General features: G+C 38.1%; 1 protein-coding gene across 3 annotated transcripts in view; it reads left to right on the top strand.

Annotated features, from left to right (window-relative positions):
* Positions 1-17,505, top strand: part of BRD4 (bromodomain containing 4) — a 51,955-nt gene that overhangs the window by 3,229 nt on the left and 31,221 nt on the right. The window contains exon 1 of one of the 3 annotated variants that reach the window (XM_063448389.1): positions 14,795-14,844. The exons of the other annotated variants lie outside the window; for them this stretch is intronic. The gene's annotated coding sequence lies outside the window, so the exon portion shown is untranslated. Of the gene's footprint in view, positions 1-14,794; positions 14,845-17,505 lie in introns of those variants that run through there. 3 annotated transcript variants of the gene reach the window in all.

Raw genomic sequence — 17,505 nt, 5'->3', positions numbered from 1 at the left:
CATGTTCAGACCCTGCAGCAGCCCAAGTGCATTCCAATAGTATTAAGATTTTTGTAACCCCAACCAGATATTTAAAAGAATGAGATTTTCTTCTCAACATAAGGGTATCATGTGAACCCTCATCCTGAGTTTTTTTTTTTTTGTGTGTGTGTGTATTAGATGTATATCTCTATCGCAAAAGAAGGCGAAAAAAAACATTGCTTAAGACACCTTTTTTCCCTTCTCCCATCAGGAAGAGAAAGACATGCTAAGAAATGAACAAATGCTTGTAAATTTAGTCCCAAAGTGCAGAAAATGCATTTATGTCCTCACTTGCTAGCTACTTCTCTTTCATAAAACGCCAGGAGTGAAGGAATACTTTTAATGAATAGAATCCTATTAACTTCCATTCACTGACATTAGTAAGCAGCCAGTAAAATAATGCTCATGATTTACAGCATTTAGTCCTTTCCAGATGCCTGTTAATGAAATGGAAAGACTTGTATATGCACAGTTAGTTCTTGGATGGGTTGGAGAAGCACAAGTTTTACACCTGTGTTGTCTGTGAGTGAGGTTGTGTGCTTGGAACTGCAGTGCCTCCCCTTAGTCCCTACAATTATAGGATACAGTAGGCATGGAGGTATTAGCATGGAACCTCTTTACTCCATAACCTGTGTGAGTGGCATAATTTATGATGCTTTAAGTGTCCCTTTAAAAAAAAATTGTGAAATGAAAATTGTAAAGCTTGTATTTTTGGGCTAAGTTGTGTGGGTTAATGAACTAGGGATCAACAATATAATTTTTCCAGAGCTATGAAAAAGCAACACATTTCTACACAAATTAGGCACTAATTGAACATGCTGACTGCAATCACACTCCTATCACTCTCAGGCAGCCAATGCATGCTTGGTGACATGTACAGTGCTGCTTCCCATAGGAGTGTGCTGTAAGCAATCACTCTCAGACAGGGAGCCTGGTACATTACAGTAGATTATACACTATCTCAGCTTAGCCCCGAATGTTTGGACTCTCAGGGAGGGAGTGTCTGGTTGTAGAAGACAGAGCAAAGTGACTGAGGGAGGTGAGTATGTTACCAGTGTTTATCAAAAATATTCCAAATATGGGCCCCAATATTGTCTGAAACTATGATTGATCTGTAGAATGAAAAGGCTCCTTCTATACAGGTTTATTCTTCTATATGTCAGATTTAAGAATGAATATGAAAGTAATAGCAAACATTACACCCTAGATATTAATTCTAGATCACTGCGTAACCAGTACATCATTAAAATGCATATGTTTATTAACTCCTAATAGTCATCTGTGGTCTATAATAGGGCACAAAGTTTCAAGTTCTATGCTACTAGCCATGCCTTGAAAATTACGCGCCACAGTAAGCCTTGGGGATCCATGCCACACTAACCAGGATTGAATTTCTACTCATCAGGGTTATAATTTTCACTAGCCATTTGTTAGTAGAAAGTGAAAATTTTGAGCCCTGGTCTATAATGTATTATTAAAGAAACATGTATTCCTCACGCAATATTTATTTATTTTTACAGTATTAATATAGTCCTACCCACACCATGTGGGAAGGGTGAGTTTTACTTGCCTTCAGCCCTTGCTGCACCGGTCTTTGTGTAGAAGCCCTGCCTCTTTGGCTGATCAGTTATCTTAACTAATCCAATGTTTTCCCACAGAAAGTTCAAATCTAATTGGTTTTAGTATGTACTTTCTTGTATATTTTTTCTTAATGGTTTATCCCCCAAATTGTAGTGAATTGAAAACCAAGTTAGGAAAGAAGTGCTGATTTAGAAAAATTCTCCAACTTGGACATTTTAGCCAAAATTTAGCCATTTGTTCTTCAATTTACTACAGTTCAGTGATAAGTGGATGAAATCCTTAGAAACACTCTAATTTTATAAATACATATGTAATTAAAACCCTTTACATGGTATAATAAAGTTAAACTCGCCTTTCATCCTGTGCTGCCCTGGTCCAACTAGGGCCACCACTCTGCCTACTTCTGATGTCATTCAGGGAAATGATCTTGGGCCAATCAAATGCTTCTTCATAGAGAATGCATGCATTGATGGTTTTATTTCAAGTAAGCAACAATCACCAGGCTGTGTCAGTAGGATTCTCCTCTTAGAGAAGTGTTAAGATGCTTCTCTGTGGGAAGACATAACTGTGTTTTGGCTTCTTAATGGCGCTTAGTGTCCCTTTAATGTACATATTATCTTTGTGAACTCAGGTATTTATTACTTTTACATACTGTTTTAGCATAGTTGCCTTTTCACTTGGGGTGTGCCACACGCCATTCCCCGTCTTAACTACTTCCTATATAGGGCTAGCTTATTGGCTGAGAGCTTTAGCTGATAATTCAAAGCCAATAAGCTAAGCCCTGTTCGCCAGATTCCAGAACTCCATAGGAAGGTAGTGCTGGTGGAAAGTTGCACCCGGCAGACTCAAAGTAAGAAGCCAAACTGTTCTAAACCGATTTGACTTCTTTCAATGGGGACACCAAGGCACTCCTGGCAACATAACCACTTGAGTGCTCTGTAGTAATTATGGTGCTTGGAATGTTCATTTAGTGTCTGTTCTGTCCAACTTGGACAATAGAGTTGAGCATAATATCTAAAGATGTACAATTTCTCGGAATGTTGATACCGTGTGGGGGAAAATGTAATATTTTTAATTTTTTTTTACCCCTGGGAAAGAAAAGTGGAAATTTTTCCCCCAAAAAACAAATTAAAGATGAAACCAAAAAGCAGAGTAAAGTAATCTTACAAATTTTAAATTAATTTTGTTGCTTTGGGAACATAGCTTGCAGTGTGTGTAGAAGTATTACTGGTGAAAAAAGGGTGCAGCTTATTCAAAGTAAATAATAAAAATTGTTACAAATGGAATTACAAGGTCTTGATATGTTAAGAAGAGCGTGTGAACTATAAGGTACCTCTCTTTTGCCAGTACATGAAAACAGGCAGACCCTTGTTTATGAAAAGGCACTTTAAAAAAACTTCGACACCCATAAAGCACTTAAAATGCTTTATTAGTGAGGATTTGGGATAGACTGATTATCAGTTCCATCCATTATTAGAGCCAATATTCAGCGATAATCAGGCTTGTAATTTACCGATAACTTACCTCTCACAGTATTGACTCCAGGCCAATAAAGCACCATGTCCTGACCTCACGTCATCCCTTACTGTGAGTCCCCGCATGCGGCGCTCAGCTGAAGTCAGGGAGGGGAGACCGTGAAAAATGTACTGGGCTGGATGACAGTGATAGGAATGAAATTGCTGTTGTCAATCACACTCCTATCGGTATCAGTACTGTTCATGCTGAGATCTCATGATCCCAGCATGTACTGGCTGTCTTAGACTGATTTTAATGTGACTGACGGCAATCAAAGTCCTATCAGTAACAGCACTATTAAAATGCTGGGTTCTCACTGATTCCTGCATGTACTTACTGCCTGAGAATGATAGGAGTGTGCTGTCAGCATGTTCAGGGAGAAATAGAAGTGTGATTGATGTCCGCATGTTCAGTTAATGCCAGATTTGTGAAGAAATTGTTACTTTTTCAAAACTTTAAATGTGTAGAATATCAGCACCAGTTAATCGCTAATCTTCCCGAAAGGCGACTGATAATTGGATTGCCTGTGGAAAAATTTCAGTCAATCCCTAGTGAGAAGTATCCCATTTCAAAGTGAAATTGAAAGTAGTGGCCTACTGATAAGGTTGTTGATATAAGCAATTATGTTTGCTAGCGAACAATACAATTTTTAAATATTTAAACAATCTAAAGAATTCCACTGATAATTCAGCATTTTTACTTTGTGAGTTTTATTATCAATTGAATGTCATACACATTGACTCCCTCAGATAAATCTGCATTTTTCAAAAAGATATATATTTGATTATTTACATAGTTTTGTCCACTACTACAAGTGTACAGGTGATTATTATTATTTTATTATTTATAAAGCTCCAGCAAATTCCGTAGCGCTGTACAATGGATTAGGCCTTGCAGAATATGTTGGTGCTAAATAAATGCCAAAAATAATAAATAATTATGCCAGAAAGGATTATATCTAGAGCAGTCTGCTCTCTGACCCTAGTAATTAGATCAATAAACCAACACTGGAAACATGATATTCTAAATTTTGGTGAAACACTGATTGCTATAACCCCAAGCAGTATTTAAAAGCAACCCCCTGCTGTGATCATGTCTGGACGTATTAATAGTTGCCCCAAGTTGTTAGGTTGGTTCTAAATGCATGAATAGCTGCCCCAAGTTGCTATGCTTGTCCAGCAGGTTTCCCCTAGTTAATCTGAGAACCAAATTAGGTAATTGGAGAAGCAAATTGCAAGAACCTTGGCACTAACTTTGTATTGGAGTATAGTTCTTTGGCTGGAATTTACTTTTGTGTTTTGTTGCAAATTTTAATAATTCAAAATTCAGCTATATTGACAAACTGGTTAGTTTATCCTAAAAATTATAATCCAATTTTAATTCACCTTCAATTATTTATTTGTGCATGGGGTTAGTTAAAGTTTGGTCCAGCCAGATAATTTTTCTTGAAATTTAATGATTGAGATGTCTAATGCTAGTTTGTGATGTGCAGATCAACCGAATATCATCAATGGGAAAATATTTGGGGACATTAAAAAGGGTACGAATACGGTCCAATTGGACTGTAAAACATATACTGAAAAGGACACTATAGTTACCAAAACAACTTTAGCTTAATGGAACACTATAGTGTTAGAAATAGAAATAGTAAAGTGTCCCTCTGCCTTCCTAGCATCAAGGTTCCTTAGCACTGGGTCAGGCTCCTCCAACGTCAGCTGATGAGGGAACCAAAAGCGCATTTGCAGTGAGCATTTAAAGTGTCCATAGGAAAGCATTTCTCAATGCTTTCCTATATGGACGCTGTGCGCGATGGAGGCATAATAATCCTCTAGTGGCTTTCCAGAAGACAGCCACTAGAGGCTGGCTTAACCCCAAATGTAAACATAGCAGTTTCTCTGAAACTGCTATGTTTGCATCTGAAAGGTTAAAACCTGAGGGACCTGGCACCCAGGCCACTTCTTTGAGCTGAAGTGGTCTGGGTGACTATAGTGTCCCTTTAAGCCTTCCCCATAGAATAACACTGACTCAGTGCTTTCCTATGGGAATTTAGAAGATGCCGGACATCCTCATGGAAATTGTGAGGATTCCAGCGTTGTTTCACTGAGTTAAACTTAATGAGAAGCCAGGAAACGCCTCTAGTGGCTGTCTGGTAGACAACCTCTAAAAGCAGTTTTAACCCTTTAATGGAAACATTGCATCTCTGAAACTGCAATGTAAAACTAAGGGGACAGGGACAATGCACCCACTTCAATGAGATAAAGTGGTCTGGTGGCCTATTACTGAAGCAGTTTGGGTATATAGATCATGCCCCTGCATTCTCACTGCTCAATTCTCTGCCATTTAGAAGTTTATGTGGCCCTAGTCACATCTCCCTGTAAGTAATGCCTTCCTGAACACTTTCTCTGAAGTGAGATCTAATGTTTACACTTCCTTTATTGCAAATTCTGTCTAGTTTATAATTATCTTCTGCACTGTTAATAGCTCGCTAGACTTTGCAGAAGCCTCCTGTATGTGATTAAAGTTCAATTTACAGAGCAGGAGATAAAAGCCTCTAAACTAAGTTAATATAAATATTATGTATATATTTTGCATTTCCCTGCCATTTGGTTTAACCCCTTAAGGACACAACTTCTGGAATAAAAGGGAATCATGACGGAATATTTCCGTCATGTGTCCTTAAAACGTAACCAAGAGAGGAGGAGGAGGAGGGGCAGTAAAAAAATAATAAAAATAAATCTATTTTAAAGAGATATATAATTGCACTGATGGTGTAGCACATGGTCTAATATGAATCAATCCTGCGTTACACATATGGTGCCTTTATCTCATAAGTGCAGTAGGCTTACATTACTTGGGACTCCCGGCAGTGCCTAAATAAACCATTAGTAGGCTGCAAAGTTTAAGAAAGGCTATTCCCAGCTGTATTTTGAGTCTGTCCCTTGTAATTACTTTGTTATGTAACACCTATAAGTAGATCTACAGGCATGTAATAACCACAAGGAAAAAGTGCATGAACCGTACACAAAAAGCAATGGCATTCCCTTAAATCTCCCTTTCCTTTTAGTTAGCACCTCCCCCCCCCCCTCTTTTTCTTGCACCTTTCCCCATTTACACACTCAAGACTCCTTCATGGCGAACTCCACGCCCCTTATGCTAATCATTTTCATCTTACTGTTACATGGTATGCAGAGCACCTATCTTTATGTCTTAACATCTTTTCGCACTACCTTTTTCTTCTGTATCCTGATGCTATGCTGTCCAGGTAAGAGCAAAGATTATTCACATCTTAATTAATGTTAGTGTTCATGCTATACTTCAGGATAAGTAGATTCATGGCAGTGTATGATGATAGGGGACCATGTGGCACTATTATGAATGGATTATGTGTAGCACTTTGGTGGGTTATGTATTTTAATAGTGATAAAAAGTTAGGCAAAGTCAACTGTTTGGCAATAATGATATTTGAGGACACTATTGTTGGGTGAATATGGCTGTGTGTCACTGTTTGTTACTGATGTTTTATTCAGTGTTTGAAAAATTCTAATTTTTAATTTTAAAAATAATGTGCATGGTTGGCAAGTCTTTGGAATGTTCTAAAAATGGAGCAATCAACTGGAACATTTGGTTTACCTGGTGATTGTTCCACAATACAGCTTTGGCCCAGAGCTGCTTATATACACATAACCCCCAAATACCTATGAAAAATGCAATTTTTATAGAAGTCAGATATAGTTATAAATTAGCCTGATTTCCGTGTGGTATGATTTGTGTTTTTGTTTTTTTCATTTTCACATGATAAAGGTATATTGCTAAAGATTGGCTTATTTATTTGCACTAGATATATTAATTGTATGGTAGTTTGGTATACTTATTGCAGGGTTATGGTGTTTTATGGGATATATATTTCTTGGATTGGGGGCTATGGGTTGTATTGTTGAATTTGTATATTATTGGTGGAACTATTGTGTAATGTCAACATATTAAGCTGTTAAAACTTTTTATCAATGAAGAAGGAATTGTATTTCTTAAGTACTGGAGGTACTATGGTATAAAGGTATAGGCTGCTAAAAGCTTACATTAAGTACTTGTAATTTTATATAGTATTTTTTTTTTAATAATTGCTGCACTTGTCAGAGGCCAACTGTGTTTCATTGTCCTTGTATGTACATTGTACAGTGATTCTAAAGTTGAATCTGATTGATATGTCTATTACAATTTTTTTTAATGGTTTCTCCCTTTTCCTCCCTCCATTTTTCCCCCTCCCCCTTTTATAGTACTTGGTTCAGTGATACAGCTGTTTTATGTTACAACTGATAGTTCTTATTCGTTTACTGCTATTTTACAAAACATGTTTTACCTATATATTCAGTTTGTTTTTATTAAAAGTTTCACATTGAACGGTTTTGACTTATATGCTTATGTAATTTTGAGCTTCTTCATATGTAATTGCTATTCCAATTGTGCATACTTATTTTCTGGTTATGTATGTTTGTCTTCTGTTGACTTTTTCAATAAAAAAAATTACATAAAAAAATTAATTAGCTTGAATATTTTCTTTTATTAATGATATTTTAGGGCTTGGAAATTAAAGCAGCCTTAGAGAAATATCCCAAAACACTAGGCCTCGGTGGTTAGAAGTTTAATTATCGGTTTCTGGTGTTTGCCCAGACACTGATTGTGTACCTGAAAAGGCAATAGTGCAAGATCTAACGAAGTTAAAGCCTTTCTTTTGTAATGATCATGATAGATTTATTTATTGTTGAACTAAGTGACCTTTTAAAATTGTAAAGTCTACCCCCAGTACAGTGAAGGTGTGACTCTGATTCAGGATTGTTTACGTGTGCTTGTATGTAGATGCAGAGATTGATGTGTTAATTGGATAAACAATCAGTATTTGAATCATTCCATGGTACCAGGTTGAATAGAACAATAGAGCTGCATATATTATCTTACAAAATAAAATGCAATCATACATTAACATGTAAGGTTTCTAGTCCTGGCAAACCTGTGACTTTCTAGCTGTTGGAGTGTAATTTGCATAATTTCTCAAGCCAGTCTTGGTGATTTGCTAGTGAATTGGCAGGGATGCAAAGCACGGGTGTGGAATTAAAAAAAATAAATAAAAAAAACCCTACTTGCCCAAGGGACTAAAGTTGTAACCCAATCTACTTGTCCTGACACAAAATAATTTTAAATTAAACAGATTGGAGCCCCTGGAGTGAGGAATAAAATTATTTTTAAATGATTTATATTTAATATAGTAAAAATATGAAATTATTTCTTTGAAGAAAAAAAAAAAAAGATTTTAGCCTTTAGAATGTATTAGTCACAGAATCCTATCCCATATATCTATATACACACACATTCTTGAAAACATTAACAATCGGGCTGCCATATATATTTTCCACATTTACCTCTGAACAAAAACTTAATGCACCAGTTTGGCAAAAAGTTTTTATAATAAACTGAAAGGAACAGGTTGCCATCAGAACCCTGTAAACAAAAATAGTTGGCATAGAAACTCCTTGAAATACATATAAATAATCAGTGCATTTGTAGTGGCAAGTAACTTTTAGTATTGCCTTGTATCTTAGGAAGTGAAATTTTGAGTGCTATAACCAGGTATATGTCTACAATAACAAAAGAAAGCAGTACAGTATAAACTCTGTTTAGTTGATATGCAACATAAGCATGTATTTTTTTTCATAATGGTCTGCGAGGTAAACAAAGAAGTGCTAAACTATCCCCTTTCCCTTATTTCATAGAAGTAAAATGTTTATTAAAAAAACAAAACAAGACCCTAGTCTAGGAGTAATTGGCAAGGACTAAAACGTACAAGCTTTCCAGGTTGCAGTCACTTACTTAGCTGCCATCCATAAGTGCATGGTCTTATTCTCTATTCAAAGGAGAGATTCCTTGCAAGGTCTCATTTGATATTTTATACAAAAACAAAGCTCTCTTTAAAGTACCTACAGTCTCATTCTCATCACGAAACCAGTGTTTATAGATGTCTTCATCCTGGTGACATGCAGTGGGGTTTGTTTTACACTAGACTGCATCATGCAGTAATTGATTTAATTATTTCCTTTGGATTCCATGGACTTTTTACATTATTACAGGTGTGTTAATACCAAATTACATCTTAGACAATCTGTTGTACAGGTTCTCTTACTGCTTCCTATTCAGGACACATTGCACTTTGCAGCAGCAAATTGGTTGTCTGATGCAACTGGAAGAAACACATTTGAGAGAAACAAATGTACTTTAGAGTTACACCATAGGAATTAACTCAATCTGTTAGTTCTAGTAAACATACATGAGCTTTCCATTTAGAAAGCAGCAATGTTTTTTTTGTTTTGTTTTTAATTTGACAACCTAATGTCATTGAGCATTATTATTATTTTAGCTGTATATGCATTCCATTCAGTTGTTATTAAAGTCAGCTAGATCTTTAACAAAGTTATCTAGTTCAGCTAGACAAATTGCAACCAAATATCATTTTGTAATTTTAATCTATTTCCCATGACAGAGACTTGGAAAATAGCACCTATAATGCTAAGTCACACTTATGCTACTTCCATAAAGGGGGATGCTTTCTCATACAATTATAGGATCACTATATGGTCAGCCCCCCTATAAAAGTTTAAAACTCACCTTATTTCCATTGCCGTGTGGGTCTGCTGGCTCCGCCCCCTTTGTGACATTACCAAAATGTCCGATTTTTAATCAATCCAATGCATAGGTAAAGTATTGGATTGGCTAAAATCAGGGTGGGGCCAAATGCCGTTTTGGCCAATCAGGACCTCCTCATAGAGATGCATTGAATCAATGCATCTCTATGAGGAAAATTCAGCATCTCCATGCAGAGTGTGGGAACGCTGAACAGCAGGGCTGCTTACAGCCCTGAGCCAGGAAGCCCTTCCAGTGGTCGTCTAAGGAGTGGCCACTTGAAGGTGTCCCTAGGGGCAATGTAAACACTGCCTTTTTTCTGAAAAGGCAGTATTTACATGAAAATGCCTGAAGAGAGATATTATACTCACCAGAAAAACATTATGCTGTAGTTGTTCTGGTGACTATAGTGTCCCTTTAAGCTATACTCTCAGGATCCTCAATAGACCTCTGTTTTGTACTCTGGCATATGCCAGAATATAACATATACGTGGACTCTTGGCAGCTGAAGCGTCAGGAGCTGAAGAGGATTGGCAGAAAGAGCATGGCTGTGGCAGTGAAGGACCGGTTCAGGCAAGTATAACTCAACTTTCCCTGCTCCCAACCACCGGACATCCAACTTTCCCTGCACCCTGACCACCAACTGGGATCTTGGCAAATTATGCAAAGTGCCCAGATAGTAACAGAGCTGCTTTAATGCTTACTAAATCCCTACAACAGGGCTCGACAAATCTCGGGTTTCCATGGCCAACAGGAATTTTGTCCTGGCGTCTGGGTGTTTGTCAGCCCATTCAGCGGCTGCGGAATGGGGTCGGGCGGAGAGTGAGATGCAATTTCAAGCTCTTCTTGCTCTGCTCCTTCACTCAACCTGTTGTCAGAATATGACGTCACTCCGTCATCCCTAAACGGCGTGCGAGGGAGCAGAGAGCAGGCCCACAGGACCCTAGGGAAAGTACCCAATCCTGCACTCCCAAAGCTGTGTCTGTCTAGGTAACCAGCCCCCTCCGATTGCATTTTACCTCTTACCATTTTTTCCCATGCCATGTCGGCTTTGCTGTAGCTGGCCCCATCTCCATGGATGAGAAAATCTTGATAATCTCAGCCAAGCCAAGGGCTACTGCGCATGCGTGGCAAAACTCTGCACCAATCAGCATCTCCTAACAGAGATGCATTGAATTAATGCATCTCTATAGAGAACATTCAGCGCCTCCATGCAGAGCGTGGAGATGCTGACCGTAGGCGCTGCACACTGAACTAGGAAGCACCTCTAGTGGCCATCTGAATGACTGTCCCTAGAGGTGTTACTAGGTATCAATATAAATACTGCCCTTTTCTCTGAAAAGCCTACATTAAGCTGTAGTGATCTAGTGACTATAGCATCCCTTTAAAAATTGTATTTTCATTGTGAAAAATAAAGCTTTGTTAGTTTGAAAAAACAAAACTGGCTCCTAACTTTAACTGGCACATTTGTTAAAGGGATACTATAGTCACCTGAACAACTTTAGCTTAATGAAGCAGTTTTGGTGTATATGTTAAATCCCTTTGTTTATGAACCCTAGTCACACCTCCTTGCATGTGACTTGCACAGCCTTCCATAAACACTTCCTGTAAAGAGAACCCTATTTCGGCTTTCTTTTTTTAGCAAGTTCTGTTTAATTAAGATTTTCTTATCCCCTGCTATGTTAATAGCTTGCTAGACCCTGCAAGAGCCTCCTGTATGTGATTAAAGTTCAATTTAGAGATTGAGATACAATTATTTATGGTAAATTACATCTGTTTGAAAGTGAAACCAGTTTTTTTTTCATGCAGGCTCTGTCAATCATAGCCAGGGGAGGTGTGGCTAGGGCTGCATAAACAAAAACAAAGTGATTTTACTCCTAAATGACAGTGAATTGAGCAGTGAAATTGTAGGGGAATGATCTATACATTAAAACTGCTTTATTTAGCAAAAGTAATGTAGGTGACTATAGTGTTCCTTTAAGCCCTGCTCTACAGATAGAAAACCATTGCACCTAAAATGTTCTGATAGCAACTTTGTGTTTTTTTAGCAATATTGTTATGGCGCTCAGACATTAAAGCAGCTGCTGTCAAGTGCCGGATGTTTCCATAATGTGGCGTGTTCCAACCACCCTGGGGCTCTAAGGGGCTATGGCTATACATCCAAAATGTGCTAGAATACAGAATGAATGTAATCACAATGCACTTGGGTTAAAAAATAAATAATTGAAGCTAGTAAAATGGTAAACATTCTCCTTTACTAATAACTTTGGTAACAACATCAAGTAAATGTGTACACTTACTAAATAACCAACACAGCAGATTCTATCCCCCTTGATTACTATTGTACTGTGAATGCGTTGGTATCCAATATGAATGCATAGTGCTTATCACTGGATAAAGATCCAAGATACGGCAGGTTGACTTTTTTTCTATACGTGTTTATTATATATATATATATATATATATATATATATATATATATATATATATATATATATTCTTTAACCCCTTAAGGACACATGACCTGTGTGACATGTCATGATTCCCTTTTATTCCAGAAGTTTGGTCCTTAAGGAGTTAAATCTATGTCTACGCCAGTTTATTGCCCTCAAATAACCTGGGAGAGAAGAAGGGTGTTTATTTAATTTAGACAAGCTCTTTCTTTATTCATAGTATAGTTGCCATGCATAATTCCTAAGTTAGTGAAAACTAACTTAGGAGTTCCTTAATCTGTATTTTGTATAAATGTTAAGTCTTTACGGCAGCACCACTATTGAAAAATGTGTGTTCTGGTTGTGCTTCCTTTTATTTTCGGTGTATATTTGGAATACATACCAGATTTCTTATAGCTTGAGCTCCACTATAGCTACCCCTTTGGAGGTGACCTGAGGAAAGCATACTGCTTTCAGTTTAAGCAGTATGTGTTGTAAATGGTATGGTTATCTCCCATGTTAAAATTAGTGTCTGGCCCACTGATATTTTGGTACTGTGATGTAGTGGTGGGCTTAACAAGTCCCAGGTTGTCATGGCGACTAGAAATGTTGCCTTGGTGTTTGTCAGCCCTTTTCTCTGAAAAGGCAGTGTTTATATTGAAAAGCCTACAGGGACATGATCTATTCTAGACACCAGAACCACTACATTAAGCTGTAGTGATTCCGGCAACTATAGTGTCTCTTTAAGAATTGTATCTTTCTTGTTGAAAATGAAACTGTCTAAAAAAAATTTTAAATGGCAATTTTATCTGGCTCCTAGATTCCAAGCAATGCCAGGTTTTGCAATGTTTTAGCTTTAACAACTGTAATTTATGACTTTTGAATATATTTTATAACTTCTAAAAATGTATCGAAATCCTACACATATTGGGTAGTTTAACAATCTGGACTAATCAGTTAATGTATTTTGAGTTGGTTTTCTGTAGTTGCACTTGTTGAGTAGAAATTATTGAATGTAAAATTTAGCGGGGAAAAGGTATGGTTTAAAAAAAAAAAAAAAAATTATACTTAGTGTGTATTATCAAAAGAAGTTCCAGTTTTTCCTTTAAACTATGTGTAATGATTGGGTGCACTTAAACAGGGTCAAATTGTGGTAGAATGTACATCTGGCTAAAATACCAACAAGGCCCTGGTCCTTAAATGGCTACTCCGATGTCCATTACCTCTTCTGCTTTGTGAAGTGGTCATGAAGCAAGGAATCAGCATGTGCAGTTTTTCAGAGTAGTCTAATGTGACACCCTCTGTGTAGGTTTTTTTTTTTTTTTTAATCCTCCTAGCTATCCACTCCCTATCTGCTCTTCTTGCTGGTTTAGAATAGGCGCATGTGCTCTGAGCTTGCCAAGTAGTCCAATCAAAGGCTTTTCTGAGAAACTTTTGATTGGACTGCACATCACCTGCCCTAAAGTCTGGAGGGGGTGTTTAATGCAGTGCCAGGAGCGTGCCCAGCACTTAAGTCCTTGGTCTATAAAAACTATCTATGTATCGATTGGGAGGGGAGGGAATCTTAAAGAATAATGTGAAATTGGGCATTAATTTAAAAAAAAAAGAAAATGTAAAGGGTTGAAATAAACCTAGGGGGTTAATTTACAAATTGTAGAGTAACCACTCATTAAAGAGTTACTCAATACATTCAAACCTACTTCAGTCTGCTGTAGTGGTTATGATATTGATACTGCCCTGGTGCCATTCCCTGATCACCCTGTATGGTACTCAGCTAAGCATGCTCATCCAACCAATTCCCCTCTGCGAATAGAAATACACGTCTAATTGGTATTGACCAGTCTGGAACTCTTTCTGGGCTGGCTAATTATGTCCTGATATTGGAGATGGAGTTACACCTTAAGCAGATAGCCTCAATATATAAGTATGTACGTACAGACTCCAAGCACTATAACTTTACTTCAAATCACCGAAGTGGTCATGGTGCACGGAGTCACCCCTCAGGGAGAGGACTCTCCTACATTCCAGTACTAGGGAGTGCAGCGCTCCCCATGATGGGAGATAGTGACAGAAGCTGGAATGCTAGAGGCTGGCTATAGCTATGGCTTTACACGGCTTGTCTCCTGGATGTGGAGCTTTATTAGGAGTATTATACATACTGCACGGCTTGTGTACGGTTTGTCTGACCGTGTAATATCCGTGTGGCCCACATTCGGTGAATAGCACAGTCACAGCGCGGCTCCTATGGGCTCTGTGTTTTTGGTCGCCATGCCACTGGTAGCTCTGCTCCAGTCTGTCTAGCTTGCCCCATTACATCTTATTGCATCACCACGCTCCCGGGACGCCTGACGTCACGTCCGCACCTTACCCGACGCGGCTGTGAATGGGACTTGATACGCTGCTTCTGTAACGCCGCTCATTGCTTTGGCAGGTTAGTCACGCAGTTTGCGTAGCGTATGGTATAGAATATTCTCTTGCGCACAGAGGACTAGTAGGAGGTTTTACGTTAGTTCCGTATAGCATGTCTTTGTGAATACGCTGCTTGCGCCTGGACTCGCGTTGTCTATTGCCTGCACTGCGTAGTTTCCGTAAGGCCGGGTCTCCTTGGCGGGCCCTGTGTCGGACGGTAAGGCTGCTGCTGGTGACGCGGTCGGGTCTGTGCATGTACTGTAACTGATCGAGACCATTTACCGGGGGTTTACACAAGAGAGCGCAGCCCTAGGGAATCAGTGCAAGCTGCTATACCGGAGAGGGGCAGTCCGGGGCCTGGAGAGCAGCCCAGAGCCGGCGCCATTTTCTGGGAGAGGAGGCCGGGGGGGGGGGGGGTGGGCTTCCCAACACATTGTGTATTTATTTAATATCCTTCTTAGAAAGTCCTGCATGAACCCACAGAGAGGGCCCTGGCGGTGTGCCGGTGTATATGTACGGCACCTATGGATTTATTGTGTATATGTGTCCATGTAATGGTCAGACTGCAGTGACAGAGGAGGGGCTGTGCACCAACAAGCTCCCCACTAACACTGCTATTGTGTGTCAGCCCTCTAATCGGAGATCGGGATATTTATATAAAGAGCTCTCCTTTAATTCACTGCTTTATGGCTGCTTCCATCATTGCTCACCTCCTTGTCTAATTGTATATCTGTAATATACACCCACCCGGTAGCAATCACTAACCTACACAGCCTTCCATGGCCCTTTAAATCTCAATTTCGTTGTCAACCTGTAAATACTTAGTGTGTGTATGTTATTTATAAATAAAATCACATCTTCTCATGAGTAACACCTGACCTATCTATATCTTTCTAACAATATACATTTTACATATACAATAAACTATGCAAAATTCCATCATAAACATTAATACCAGTAAAGTATGTTCTGCTCTAATAGCAAGTTGTTTGGTATCTCTATCACTTAACTGCAAGACATATAAACTAGTTTGCTGTATTTTATGACTAGAGGTGTTTGCCAATGATCAGCTTTAATAAACAATTAAATTTTTTTCAGTACTTTTTCTTTTTAAGATGATCACGTAAGCTTTATGATAATTTACAATTGGTTTTAGCACCAACATATTATGGAGTGCTTTACAATAACTGACACACATATTAATGTGTATAGAAACAAGGTGAAGAGTGCCCAATATTTTACAAGTGCATCTTTAAGCATTAATATCTTGTGTTCTGTTGAATTAAATGCTTTTTAATAGGTTAAAAATTAGCCATAGCACATTTTCATATATTGCTGATCTTTGAGAGTTATAATGGCTTAGTCAACTAGGCATTCTCTGAAACAGACTTTAAATCATCACGGGGTTACTTAACACCAAAAATCATTTGGTCATAAAAATTTATCTGTCAACTAAACTTTTTGCTATGTGATTTAGCTATTTACACAAGGCTTATTTGGACGTTTTATCCATATTTTCTACATTGCTGTTTGGTTAGCAGTTAAAATTATCCATATATATTTGATGTATACCGGGGGAGTGCACATATTCTTCTAAGTCCCCCAAAGCCAACTCATGTTATGTAACTCCCAGCATCCCATAACCCAAGAACACCACAACCCAATATCCCTTCCCATCACTACTCTTACTTTAGCAGTGTATATTATTTATTTAATTTATGATTGCAGCTTTGAATTTAATCTCACTACAGCAGCGAGATCTAGATATTTTTGTTTCAATGCATCAATGACGTTTATAAAAAAAAAAAGCACAATGCACAGCTTAATTTATATGGGACACTCATGAAACCCTTAAAACAGGATTCTCCAAACTCTGTCCCTCCAAACGTTGCTGAGCTACAACTTCCATTAATTTTTGTTTATCTATTTCATTCAAAGAATAATGGGGGTTACAGTACAGCAACATGTGGATGGCAAGAGTTTGGGGAACCTTGCCATAAAACATTGATTAACACCAAATAGTAAATGTTTTGGGACCACTGTCCCTTTCTTGATGTACAATATTCTACTTTCTCAATTTACATTAAGAAAGAGGCAGGAGTTCCAAAATGTTTATTGGGTGCTCTTTCACAAGTGACCCATATCAACTAAGCTGCACGTTGTGGTTTCTCTATTTCTCTGATGCATCTGTTTATTGCAGTGACTACATTTTAGTTTCAATGCAATTTCAGTTAGGTTGATAATGAATAAAGTAGTTTCATCAGATTAAAAGGACACTTCATTCACCCAGATAACATTGTATTGTCCATGTCCTCTTAATCCTGCAAAGGAAAACATTGCAGTTTTTTTACATTGTTGGGTTAAGTCCACCTTTAGTGGCTATTAGCCACTAAAGGTGCTTCTTCTGCTCTGACAGAGTAAAGTTTGAATGCTCCTATGAGGGGCATTGGATTGGCCATGCCTACTCCGTGACGTCGCTGGATGTGGTAAGGTGAGCAACACTGAGGGATCCACAGCGCTATAAAAAGGTGAGTAAAACTTTTATTATTAGTATTATTTTTTTTTTTTACTATTTATTACAACATTGTCTGGGGGTGGTGGCTGTTAATACAAGCAGGGGAACATTAGCGTTATGAACACAGATTTGTATTCCTAACAGTGTGTCTTTAACAAATGAAAATGGTCACATTACCAGTCGAAATTTTGATGATTAGTGAATGACCACCAATCTGTAAAATATACAGCAATTGTAACATATACAGTACATTTTCATGTATCGGGTTGGTCATATGTGGTTGTTGCTGCTGTGGCTTCTTCGTGTGATTTTGAGTATTTAGTGTTTGCAGTCGCTGTGTTTGTATGGATAATTAACAATACT

This window comes from Pelobates fuscus, chromosome 3 (assembly GCF_036172605.1).
Source record: "Pelobates fuscus isolate aPelFus1 chromosome 3, aPelFus1.pri, whole genome shotgun sequence".
NCBI lineage: Eukaryota > Metazoa > Chordata > Amphibia > Anura > Pelobatidae > Pelobates > Pelobates fuscus.
This window is presented reverse-complemented; position numbering and strand designations above follow the sequence as displayed.